Source organism: Sminthopsis crassicaudata, chromosome X, assembly GCF_048593235.1.
Source record: "Sminthopsis crassicaudata isolate SCR6 chromosome X, ASM4859323v1, whole genome shotgun sequence".
In the NCBI taxonomy this organism is placed as follows: Eukaryota; Metazoa; Chordata; class Mammalia; order Dasyuromorphia; family Dasyuridae; genus Sminthopsis; species Sminthopsis crassicaudata.
Genome location: NC_133623.1, coordinates 83835709 through 83849382, shown reverse-complemented (window position 1 = coordinate 83849382; position 13674 = coordinate 83835709). Strand labels below are relative to the sequence as shown.

The window sequence follows — 13674 nt, the reverse complement described above, 5'->3', positions numbered from 1 at the left end:
TTTCATTCCACTGGGTCCTCAAATTAGCCCTCAGAGCTACTCAAGTCAAAATTAGAATGACAACTTGACAGATGATGAAACTGAGACTCCAAGAAATGTAACATTTTTCGAAAGCCATCTAGTCAGTAAAATCCTAGAGTTGATATTTGAACCCAGGGTTCCTGGCTTTTATCCCAGAGCTTTTACTATTATTGTATATTCAACTCTGTTCCTAAAGACATGAAGTATTTCAGAAAAAAATAAAGGCACAACTAGAATGATTCAGTTTCCATTTCTAGTTGTAATTTTTAGCCTTATGAAGTTCAGCTATTCAAGCTAAGGCTCTGTGGGGAATAATTCCTTCCATCTTAACTCAAAACTTAGAAGCAGGGGAGAAAGAAGCCCAGCCATAGTAAAAATTTTTAAAAATTGCCAGGAACTTTCGTGTATTTCTATGTTATTGCCCACCTTGTCCTTTTTATACCATATGTTAGGACCTTTGGACTACAAAAGAAAGTTTTCCTTCAAGGGACTTCAAATCTAACTGAACTGATGGAACTAAAATACATGGAAAAAATAGAAATAATTCTATTCTCAAGAATACTTTTATTTTATCTTTTTTACAAAACCTTCCCCTGCTCTAGTCCCTAATGGAACTTCTTATGCACAAATGTTTAGCTTGATTTGAACTGGATGACATTATTGATACCTAGAGAATATAAGTTTGGGTCTCAACTAGGGAATTAGCATAGCCTGAAGTGGTCAAGGAGAAGACTAGAGTTGGGTGGAAATTTTGTCAATAAAAGTTCCAAAGAGAGTAATATGAGACTATCCCAGGAAGATGTTAAGGTAGACTAAGATATCAGACTTGAGTACAAGAGTAAAAAGAGTAAAGATCAAAGTATTTTTTTAGTCCAATTAAAAACCTATAGGACTGACAATTTTAATGTTTTTAAAAATGTTTCTTTTTTATTTTTAAAGCTATTTATTTTCAAAACATGTGCATGGGTAATTTTTAAACATTGAACCTTGCATAGCTTTGTGTTTCAAATTTCCCCCCTTTCCCTCCCCCACCTCCCTTAGATGGCAAACAATCCAATATATGTTATACATGTTAAAATATATGTTAAATCCAATGTGTTTAAACATTTATACAATTCTCTTCCTGCAGAAGAAAAATCAGATCAAAAAGGAAAGAAAATGAGTAAGAAAAGAAAATGAAAGTGAACAATAGCAAAAAAGAATGAGAATGTTATGTTGTGATTCACATTCATTTTCCACAGTCCTCTCAGTGGGTGTAGATGGTTCTTTTCATCACAAGATCATGGGAACTGGCATCAGTCACTCATTGATGGAAAGATTCATGTTCATAAGAATTGATTGTCCTATAATAGTGATGTTGTCATGTACATGATCTCCTGGTCCTTCTCTTTTCACTTAGCTTCAGTTCCTTTAGGTCTCTCCAGGCCTTTCTGAAATCATCCTGCTGATCATTTCTTACAGAACAATAGTATTCCATAATGTTCATATACCACAATTTATTCAGCCATTCTCCAATTGATGGGTATCCATTCAGTTTCTAGCCACTACAAAAAGGGCTGCCACAAACATTTTTGCAGATGTGGATCCCTTTCCCATCTTTCAGATCTCTTTGGCCCAGTAGCAACACTGCTGGATCAAAGGGTATGCACAGGTTGATAATATTTTGAACATAATTCCAGATTACTCTCCAGAATGGTTGGATCCATTCACAATTCCACCAACAATGCATCAGTGTTCCAGTTTTCCCACATCCCATCCAATCATCATCATTATTTTTCCCGTCATCTTAGCCAGTCTGAGAGGTGTGTAGTGGTATCTCAGAGTTGTCTTAATTTGCATTTCTCTGATCATTGGTGATTTAGAGCACCTTTTCATATTGTTAGAAATGGTTTTAATTTCTTCATCTGAAAATTCTGTTCATATCCTTTGATCATTTATCAATTGGAGAATGGCTACAATTCTTATACATTTGAGTCAATTATCTGTATTTTTTTTTTTCGAAATGAAGCCTTTATCAGAATCCTTAAATGTAAAAATGTTTTCCCATTCCCCCAATGGGTAATTGTGGCTAGGTTCCCCATTCTTCCAGGGCTCGGTGGTTTACAATTTTTTTTTTTTTTTTTTTTTTTTTTTTGGTAGAAAATCTGCCAAACCACCTGCTTGCAAGCAGGACAAAGTAGCCCAAGAAGCTCACAAAAGATTTCCTGGTTCGGGGAAGTTGCAATGCTCTGACTCCCTGCCTCAGCTCCTTGCGCCCCCTCCCCCCCCACCATTCTCCCCGTATATGGTCTGGGTTAGGCAGACTGTCCCCCTGCCCATTTCAAATAAACAAGTTAGCCTCTAAGTATTTGTGGGTTGACTCCAAAACCAAATTAGAGGCTTAATCTACTTACTGTCAGTTTGAGAGGAGGTCATAGAAAGTCCTGTCTGCTCTCTGTCATCTTGACTTTACTGCCCCCCCCCCCATTTTAATGAGTTTTAGTCACAGTTCACACATTTCCCAATACAGAAAAAGAAAGGGTAAAATTTAGTAGTCTGTAAGGCCCCTTTCTGAAATATTATAACATCAATAGAATTTCTCCTGGCCCTTCTGTTTAAATAAAGAGTGAATATAATGCAAAATCTTCTTAAATTATTATATTCTAACTCAATTATATTCTAGTCCTTGGATGCTCTATTTCTCTGTTTAGCTAAGAGAGTAAATGTTTGCTGGTTGATGTTTCTGGACTCCTTTGGATTTTTTCTCATGGTGGCTTAAAAATTATTTAAATGTTTCTGAGAAATGACAATTATCAGTCATTGTCTTTATTTTTATCTCTTTCCTGTTTTTCTAGAACTAACATTTTATTTGAATAGGTCAGGCTGTAGTTGTAATTTTATTCATTTCCTCTCTCATATTTATCTTTTTAAAATCAACAGTAAATTCAGGGATTAACTGCTGTTCTTGTTAATTTATTGTTTGTCGTTGTTCAATTAATTAAAAATGAATCCTGAGTTTATAACCAATAATTTTCTATCTAAAAATTATCCCTGTACTTATAACAAGTAATTTTCTATCTCTTAAAAAGTCTATTGCATTTTTGAGATGCTGTTTTTATCTATGTTTTTGTATATTTTCAATTGCTTCTAGCTGAAAACCTACTGGAAGAAAGCAATGGGTTCATCAATGTTTCACAAATTACTTTGCCCCTAAAAAATGATGCTTAGCACATTTATGTCTAATCTGCATTGTTAATATTTTCTCTATCACTTTCTTAAGTCTAGACAAAAACAAACAAACAAACAAAAAAACAACCAATAAGTCAAGTCCTAATTTATGGGATTTGGAGATTTCTGAGGTATAAATATTTACATTGAAAATTTTTAAATGAACTCTGAGACATACATACGTGTGGATTGTTTTGGAAAACATTTTCAAGTTCTTCCTAGAATTTCCATCCCTTCTCCTTATTGGGGACAGATGATGTATGGCCCCGTTTTTAAAAATTGTGGCATTTGGGACTTACATTCATTTTTATGTAAGATTATTGAAAGTGCCACAAAAACCTGTTTGGGTTTAGGATGAAGCTAATTCTGACAGCTTCTTTATCTAAGTATGGTGAATTTGTGAATCATTTCTTTTGTTTTCACTTACACCAAGACTAATAATATGTTTCATTTTCTACAGAAGCATTATAACTTATCATTGGGCAAATATCTTCCCTTTTTTTTAAATTAAAGCTTTTTATTTACAAAGCATATGCACGGGTAATTTTTCCAGCATTGACCCTTGCAAAACCTTTTGTTCCCAATTTTCCCCTCCTTTCCCCCTCCCCTAGCTGGCAGGGAGTCCAATAGATGTTAAATCCAAAATATGTATGCATATTTACATAGTTTTCTTGCTGGACAAGAAAGAGCAGATCAAGAAGAAAGAAAAATTGAGAAAGAAAACAAAATTCAAGAAATAACAGAGAGAATGAGAATGCTATGTTGTATTCCACACTGTTCCCACAGTTCTCTCTCTGGGTATAGACGGCTCTCTTCATCATTAAACAAATAGAACTGGTTCGAATCATCTCAATGTTGAAGAGAGCCACGTCTAACAGAATTGTCTATTATATAGTCTTGGTGTTGCTGTGTATAATGATCTCCTGGTTCTGCTTACTTTACTTTGCATCAGCTCATGTAGGTCTCTCCAAGCCTCTTTGAAATCACCCTGCCAGTTGTTTCTTACAGAACAATAATATTCCATAAATTTATGGACCATAATTTATCCAGCCATTCTCCAGTCGATGGGCATCCGCTCGGTTTCCAGTTTCTTGGCACTACAAAGAGGGCTGCCACAAATAAAAAAAAAATCTTACATCTTAAGCATCAATAGTTAAATTAATGACTTTGTTTTAGCAGTATGCTGTATAATGGGAAGAACATTGGATTTGGAGTCAGAAAACTGGCTATTCTACCTACTACTTTTTGACCTTGGATTTGTTACTTAATCTAGGTTCCTCACCTGTAACATGAAACAAGAAGTTTTCCAACTTCCCTTTCTGCTCTTTATTTTTAATCACCTAATACCTTTACTTATCTTTTTTTTTTTCTATCATCCGATGATCATCATATCAGATGTGGAAGGAGCATTTCATAGTTTTCTTTGCTTCAGGAGTTTAGAAGATGATAGCATGACAGTTGTCCTGGTCAAAGGATCAAATGTTTTGTAGGTGACCAGCTGGGAAGGAGCCTCTCTAGAGCTTGCTAGACTGGTGCTTGGATAGCAGACTTGGTCTACCAATAGAGCTCTACTTGAAGTCTTTCCAGCTTAGTATGACCAGTCAAAGTTTGTATTTCTCTGAGCATCTAAAGCCTAGATTTAGTTCTGACCATGAAGAGAGTGTTCTTTGTGGGCTGATCAGTAATGAAAATATACAAGGCAACTCCCTCGTTTCTTACACCCTTTGAAGTCTACAAGCCACTTTTTATAACACTTTGTTATATGACTTATGAAAAGAGTATTTACAGAAAAAAAAGGGTATCAGGGAAGGTCAGGTCAGTGTGACAGACTAGTCCCTACTCACTAAACTCTATTCTCTAGGGCTATTCTTTGGGCAAGCAGCCATTTGGTATTTTTTTTTAGTGCTGAGAAAGGCTTCCTTCTTCCATGAGTAGGTAGGTGATTAAGAACCAAAAAGAAAATTCATTTTTTTCTTTTCTGAATAAAACTGGACAGGATTTCTGAATCCATCCCTCTTGTTTCTAGGGAGAAATTCTCATTACGAAAGAACATCTATTGAGCAACATCTCGAGCATAAGACATTGAACATAGAATCCCACTAAAGTTCATGTGTCCAATGCCATGTTGGATTCTAAAAATATCTTTTTTCATAATAAATCTCATCCTCTCTTGATCTCCCCTATCCTTCCTTTTCTCCCCATGTTGTCATCTGATTCCTTCAACTTGTGACTGTGTGTGTGTGTGTGTGTGTGTGTGTGTGTGTGTGTATATATATATATATATATATATATATATGAGTGTGTTTATGTGTGTGTGTTGAAGGGTGGAAGGAGGGAAACAATTAAGTGAACTTTATTTTGAAGGGAAGGGACAGAAAGGTAAAGGGGTGGGATAGAAGATGGGGTGTAGAGGGAAAAAGGAATGGTAAAGGGAGAAGGGGTACAGAGAGAACGGTATGGTAGAGGGGAGATGGGGTATAGAGGGAAGGGTAGAGTAGAGGGGAGATGGGATGTGGAGGGGAATTGAGATGGGGAGGGAAAGATAGAAGAGAGGGGAGATGGGGTGTGGAGGGCAGTTAGGGAAGGAAAGATAAAGGGGAGATGGGCTATAGAGGGGAGATGGGGTGTGGAAGGGAGCTGGGGAGGGAAGGAGAGAGGAGATGGGGTGTAGAGGGAAAAGGGAATGGTAAAGAGAGAAGGGGTATAGAGGGAAGGGTAGAGTTGAGGGAAGATGAGGTATAGAGGAGAGGGGAGATGGGATGTGGAGGGGAGATGGGGAGGGAAAGATAGAAGAGAGGGGAGATGGGGTATAGAGAGGAGATGGGTGTAGAGGGAAAGATAGAATAAAGTAGAGGAGAGATAGGTGTAGAGAGAAAGATAGGGGAGATGGGGTGTAGAGGGAAGGAAGGGGAGATGGGGTGGAGAGGGAAGGGTAGAATAGAGCAGAGGGGACTTGGGTGTAGCGGGAAAGATAGGGGACTTGGGGAGCAGAGGGGGAAAGATAGGGGACTTGGGGAGCAGAGGGGAGAGGGGGAAAGATAGGGGACTTGGGGAAAGATAGGGGACTTGGGGAGCAGAGGGGAAGGGTAGAATAGAGTAGAGGGGAGGTGGTGGGTGGGAGGGAGAGGGTGGTGGGAGGGGTGGTGGGAGGGGTGATGGGAGGGGTGATGGGAGGGGTGGTGGGAGGGGTGGTGGGAGGGAGGGGGTGGTGGGAGGGGTGATGGGAGGGGTGGTGGGAGGGGTGATGGGAGGGGTGATGGGAGGGGTGGTGGGAGGGGTGGTGGGAGGGAGGGGGTGGTGGGAGGGAGGGGGTGGTGGGAGGGGTGGTGGGAGGGAGGGGGTGGTGGGAGGGAGGGGGTGGTGGGAGGGAGGGGGTGGTGGGAGGGAGGGGAGAGAGAGAGAGAGAGAGAGGTACAGAGGGAGGAAAATAAATCCAAGAAAAGAGGTGATACTATACATAAGTATGAAGAGCAGCATAGAGATAAAAATAGGATTAGGACTGAGGTGGAGGGTAGAAGGATAACTAGTAGATTTGGCAGATCAAGTGCTCCTGGACACTGTGGTAAGAGCATTTAGGTGTCTAGATCTACAACTGCAGGGAAATAAGGCAAAACTTGAATGAACTAGAAGGCCAAAGCCTTGAGGGAAAAAATGAGGAGCAGGAAATGAGGAAGTGAGGTAAATTAAAAGCTCACCTATATGGCTGATGCACCCCAAGGTCAGTGTCTAAATGAACAGTGGGTAGAAAATGAAGATGAATATTAGAAGCATGCACCCGGGTCAGGAGAGAAACCAATTAGTGGCAAAAAAAAAAAAAGTCAAAAGTTCCCCAGGATAAAAGCCAGCAGCTTTTAACTTAAAACAAAACAAAAATGATCTTTAGAAAATCTCCCTATATCAAAGCCATTTCAAAAATTACTAATTTGAACGGTAGTTTAAATTAAGGGCTTATAAACCAAAGAGGCTATTAATGACAAATAATGACAAATGATTTTGAGTAAGCCATGTTATTTTTAGTACCTGTTTCCTAATCTGGACTATCAGGGATTTAGAAGAATTCTAAAATCCCTTTTGGCTATGAATCTAGTTCTTCTATGACTAAAATTTTAACAATGAAAAGTAGTTTTATACAAAGAAAAACAAATTTTCTACCCATAACGAGGAGTGTTAACTTTCAAATATGTAAAGCAGCGTGACACAATATACCTTCTGCAAAGCTTTTTGGAGTATGTGAATTTTCATCTGAATGAAATGGATTGATAGAGTCATGCACCATCTGTCCATCATCACAGTCCATATGTTCTTTCCTAAAGAAAATTTAAAACATATGTTTGTACTTAAAGAAGTGAACGTTTCCAGAAAACCAGCTTCCTTGGTGAGAGTTAGTAAAGTTGATATGAAATTCGTTTCAATATTCCATACACATAGTCATTTTTCATAATTCCATACACAACTCAGTACTAACTTCCATCACTTCATATCTTGTATCTTTCACTAAGATACAGAAGGAGAAATAACACAAGACAGAGATATAAAGAGAGAGTTAGATGGACAACATCCTTGGTGTGTTTGTACTTCTAAAATAAATCCATGTACTTTGGTCAGAAACACTAACCTCTCAGGGCATGATGGCTTCGGTTCTTCAGAACAGCCACTACCCTAAAAAGAAAAACCAAATACAAGTGTTAGCAAATCCACGGCTTTTGTTTTTCACTTGTATACAACTCTTTGTGACCCTCATGTGGGGTTTTCTTGGCAAAGATATTGGAATGGTTTGCCATTAGTTCTCCAACTCATTCTACATGTGAGGACACTAAAACAAACAGGGTGAAGTGACTCGCCCAGGATTACACCATGAGTAAATTTCTGAGGTCAGATGTGAACTCAGGAAGATAAGAGTTTCCAAATCCAGACCATTCTGTATTAAGCCACCTTGCTATCCAAAGTTGTTCTTGTTCAGTCATTTTTCAGTTGTGTCAGATTGTTGGTGACATCAACTAACAGATCCCAGAGTTTACTTCAATAAATGACAGATCACATTTCTAACTGATTTGAGATAAGCACAGGAGATGCAAAAAGAGGCAAAAAGATGGTCCCTGTGCTCAAGAAGCTGACAAGTTTATAGCAAGATAACAAGCAAACAGATTAAAAGAAGCTATATACCAGATAAATGGGAAAAGTCCACAAAAGGAGACAATGGAATTATGAGGGGCTAGGGAAGCTTCCTGAGAAGGTCTGATTTTAGTTCAGACTTAAAGGAACAGAATCAGTGGCTAGAAATCAGTAAGGAGGGCATTAAGGGATGGGGAAAAGTCAGAGAATGACCACAGGTAAAGGGTCTTGTTCAGGGAATGGCCAGGAGGCCAGTGTTAGTGTCTCATAGAGGGTAAGGTGAGAAGAACATGAAAGACAGAAGAGTGGTAGGTTATGATGGCTATTGAATGGCCAAGTATTTTGTTGTTGGTCTTGCCACTGGAGTTTATTGATATGGAGTGGGGAGTGGGGGAGCTAAGTAATAATAGGATGCCATCATTGAAATGGTGTTTTAAGAAAATTACTAACGATTAAAAGGTTACTAGAGTGGAGTGGTTAAAAACTTAAGTCAGGATATTGCCAATTTATAGGTGTGAAATTATAAGGAGGGCCTGTACAAGGGGGAGAGAAAGGGAGTATCTGAGAGGGGTTAAGAAGGTAAAATCAATACACTGGGTCAACAACTTGGATATGGAGAGTAAGAGACACTGAGAAGTTCAGAATGAGTCCTAGGCTGTAAGCCTGAGGGACTAGAAAGATAGCAGACATCCTTGTCAGAAATAAAGAAGAAAGGAAAATTAATCTTACACATACTAGGCTTAAGATGTCTCCTTCCCATGCAGTTCTAGATGCTGAAAGGCAGGTAGAGGTAGAAAGTGAGTCTGCACTTCTATTCTCAGGAAACATGTTTTTGCTGAGTACCTGAGCTATTTTCATTTTTGCTCTATTTTTTTGTCCATTTCCCAGGATTTTCCCTATTTCAAATAACATTGATACTGGGGAAGCAAATCTAGTAGCATAATAAGTGCAAGGGCCCTAAACATCTCATCTAATATTTCTTGAATAAAAGGAGTTTGCAGATCTTCCCCCTCTTTTGTCTCTCTTTTCTATTGTTCTTTATTTTCTAGAAAATTTTAATATTACTGTGTATCCTATCCTCTTATATAGGAAAATTTATTCTTTGTCCACACAATATATTTATCTGCAACTTACTAATTTGGCTAATATAGTTAGCATTTTTGGAATACCTGAATTATAGCAATGAAAACAAGCATTTCTGATATAACCTATGTCTTGTTAGAAAAAATTTTTAAGTTTTATTTTGAACATATTTTCTTTCATATTTACACCTAAACTGTTTACAAAAATTTATTCCTTATGATAGTCAAGGACACCATCATACTCCCAAGTCGCCATCTTTTCATTTAATTAATTATGAATGCGCTATACACTTTATTTTTTAAAAATTATTTTATTTTTAAGAGTAATAAAAGAGAAAAATCAAAAAGAAATATGAAACAAAATAAAACCAAAGAGAACACTGTCAAGTGTTCAACAAAACATCAAAGAAGATTCAAAATATAGTCAAAAAATTACTCGTTTAAGAAAGTGTATACACACACGTATATTAGTAGAAGAAATTATATTAGTAAGTGTCCGTGTTTTCTTTGCTTCCTTGTAAATTGTTCTTTTGTTCTCTGCTGTGAGCCTTTTTTATTCTTTTCCCCTCTTTCATTTCCCCAATTACCCTCAAGCAGGGTATAATTAAGAAAGGATATATTTACACTAAAAATAATATGTTTAAAAGTGAACTTATGTCAACAAACATTTCAATACACACACAACAAGCGTGTATCAGGAAACACGAATTGTTATTACACATTGTATATTGCCTTAATGGTAACAGGCACGAGTCATACAATCTCAGTGGGTGACATGTCACAAAAGCCCCCTTTTTCCCCCTGTGGCCAAAGAATTAAGAATCAGAGACACCCAACCAGTGATTAACATCCCCTCTTCCCTGCCTGGCTCGTTTATTTGGATTCATAAAACATTTTACCACAGAATCAGAAATGATAAGGATTTTTTTAATACTTAAAATTCATTTACAATCGAAGAAGTCACACTTACCTCGTCTTCGGGACTTTCCATTGAAAAAGATCACTGTGTTCTCCCCAGAGTTTATCTAGAAAAAAGGTGTAAGGTCCAAATAAATCGTTCACGTTACCAATAACTTCAACGGAAGAAAAGAAACATACAACAATAGAACATTTTACAAGTCAAGTCAGTGAAATGGTTCAAGAGCAATTGATTCCAACAATGTAAAAGCCGGAAAATGTCACTGATCCTGTCTAGGGGAATCCACTATGACATTCTCAATGTCGAGAAAGAAACTTACTGAAATCCCTCTAAATGGTTGAGGAAAAGGACAAACTAAAGGAGGCCGAATCGAGGCGGGAAAAGAACTGAAATAACGCACTGAAAATAAAGGGAAAATTCTTCAGAGAAACATAGAAAGGACTTATGTTTGCTACATAATTAAAGGAAATGACAATAAGAGGAAAATAAAAGTAAAAAACATGTCTTTAAAAGGAGAAATATTTACCTCAGGAGCTGGAGCTCAGGAGACGCCATTTCACTTCTTCCAAGATGGGACCCAACCACCGAGCAACAGGAACCAGCGAAGATGATTGGACAAGCAGTAAGCCAATCATCGCAACCGGAAACCAATTGGGCTTGTGATTCTCAAGACCACAGCGGGTCTCCAGGATTGTGCATTTCCAAAGTAGCTGCATCTGGCTTCCTCTTCAGTCACCCCGCCCCCTCCCTTCTCACTCATTCTCTTTTCTGATTCCCTCATAATTTCCTCCCCCATGTCTCTCATTTTCTCTTCTTTTCCTGCCTCACCCTGTCTCCCCATTTCCCCCTTCTTTCCTCTTCACCCTTTCTCCCTTTTTTTTCTTTTGCCATTATTATGCTACTGTGCCATTTACAAACTTTTGTCAATATCACCATTGATGAATATGGAATTGCGCGTATTTAATCCATATCGCATCACTTCCTGTCCAGGGAGGAGAGAGTGGAGGAAGGAGGGAGAAAAATTTGGAACTTGCAAAGGTGAATGTTGGAAACTATCATTGTATACATTTGGAAAATTAAAATACCATAATAAGAAAATAAATTAGATTTTTAAAAACACCATGGAACCTTTACTCCAAATATTCAAATAATTGCTACATTTATTTCCATATCATCCCTTTTTCATCACAAACAGCTGACCTAGGAAGTACCTTGGCACTTCCTTCATCTTTCCATCTTCTTCACAGTTGCCAAATTATCTTTTTCTAGCACATGCCCAGTCATCTTCTACAGGGACTGTGGATCACCACATAGCATTTTCACTCTTTTTGCTGTTGTTTGCTTGCATTTTATTTTCTTTCTCATTTTTTCCCCTTTTTGACCTGATTTTTCTTTTGCAGCACAATAAATGTAGAAATATATTTAGAAGAATTGCATTTATTTACAATATACTGGATTACTTGCCATCTATGGGAGGAGATGGGGGGAAATCTGGAACACAAAATTTTGCAAGGGCAAATGCTGAAAAATTATACATGCAGATGTTTTGAAAATACAAAAGCTTTAATAAAAAAAAGAAAATGTTCATCTCTCCTGAAATCTCCCATAGCTCCTTCCCACTCACCCCCATGGTGTCAGTTGAGAATTTTGTCTCATATTATCCTGAACATATGTAGGTCATTCTGAGAGCTCCCTCTTGTTCCCTCCTCTTCCTTGCACATCACTCAGATCCCTCTGCCGCCGTCTCCTCCTCCATGCCTTTTTCACACATAAAGTGGAGCTTAGGGCTTACTGATCCAAATTCCTCTCTACCTGCATGATGGTCCCTTCCAACCCATTTCCTCAGCAGACCACTTCCTCTATCACCTCAGTTCTCTCAGTTCAGTATCTCCCTGGGTATTGGCTACTTTCCCCTGCCTATAAACCTGTCTGCACCATCCTTAAAAACATCTGTCTTGGTCTCTCCTTCCCCTGTGACTATCCTCCCATTTATCCGTCACCTCTACTTGTTCCCTCTTCTCAGTTCTCTACAGTCTATGTTCTGCTCTCCTCATTCCACTGAAACTTTTCTCACGTTGCTCATCATCTCTTTGATGGCAGTTCCCATGTGCTTTTCCTCCATCCTCACCTTTCCTCATTACTTTGCAGCCTTTGGCATTGCTATTAGACCTTCTCTTGATACTTTTCTCTAAGTTTTTCTGAAATTCCTCCTTACAACTTCTCCTTTTAATCACTAAACATTTATGAAGTGCCTATTATGTGCCAGGATCTGAGCTAAGCCGTGGAAACATAACCAAAGCTAAAAGACAGCCCCAGCTGAGTACCCGCTCCCCTTGGCCACGGCTTCTCAGTGTCCTTAGTTGGAGCCCCATCCGGGTCGTTCCTAGTGTCCCCCTGGGCCCAGTCCTGGGCTGCCTTCCATTCTATCATAATGGCCCTATTCCCAACAACATCTTCAGTGCTTATCACCTCCTCCTGTTAATCCCTTACTCTTTAGGTGCAATGTTCTTTTCTAAAATATAATGTTCTCTGGGAGCAGATTTCTTGGGGGGCTTCTGGAGGCAGCCTTGGTTTTACTTCAGTGTAATAATCACCTTGAATGCAGCCAAGAGTTAAAGTCCAGATGCTTTATTGTCTCCTTCAAAATAGCCTGGTTAGTTTTCTTAGAGCCCTCTCTCTCTCCTTGGTTCCGAGAGCACTGGCCTCTAGTCCTTTGTCTCTTCCAGCTTCAGCCTCTAGCTGCATCAGAATCCAAAGCCTCCAGCCAGCAAAAAGGTGCAAAATGGAATGAAGCTGACTCTGCCCCTGAGTGGGCTTGTGGGTTAGTGGGCTTCTCCTTATAGATGCTCTCCTAAAGGTGTGAATCTTGTGCAATTCTAGTAAGTACATTACTGAACAAGAGAACTCTTAAGTACAGTGCTAAATTAGACAACTAATGTCTCTATCAATTCCAGTGACTTAGCACCTTGTATGAGTCTTAACATTTAGGTGTTTGCTTCTTAGTTCCTTTTTTGCCTCTTTTTTCACCTTATCTGCTTCTTCCCCCTTTTGCACCCTCAAGTAGATTCCTCCTCCCACTACCCAAACAAGGCCTCCCTTGTTCCCCTTCTAATTCTTTCCTCCCTCCACCTCCTCTCCCACCCCCTGAAGACTCTTCAGTTCTTGAGACTACAAGGCTTAACTTGCCTTCCTTGCCAATGCTGTTTGACCCACAGGCATCTCACACTCCCTTTTATCCCTTCCCATTTACCGTCCCATTTGTGCTCCCATCAGTATCACCGATTGGCATGAGCAACATCATTGCTTGCTTCTCAGTTGAACTATTAAATTCAA

General features: G+C 38.8%; 1 protein-coding gene and 1 long non-coding RNA gene across 2 annotated transcripts in view; one reads left to right on the top strand and one right to left on the bottom strand.

Moving 5' to 3' along the window:
* LOC141549151 (transcriptional regulator ATRX-like) overlaps positions 1-13674 on the top strand; it is a 463311-nt gene that overhangs the window by 316004 nt on the left and 133633 nt on the right. The gene's annotated exons all lie outside the window — the stretch shown is intronic.
* On the bottom strand, positions 7441-10918 carry LOC141549160 (uncharacterized). Its single transcript, XR_012484259.1, has 4 exons — positions 10868-10918; positions 10393-10447; positions 7844-7887; positions 7441-7535 (listed from the first exon to the last, which is right to left on the bottom strand). It is a non-coding gene; the product is annotated as an uncharacterized LOC141549160 (long non-coding RNA).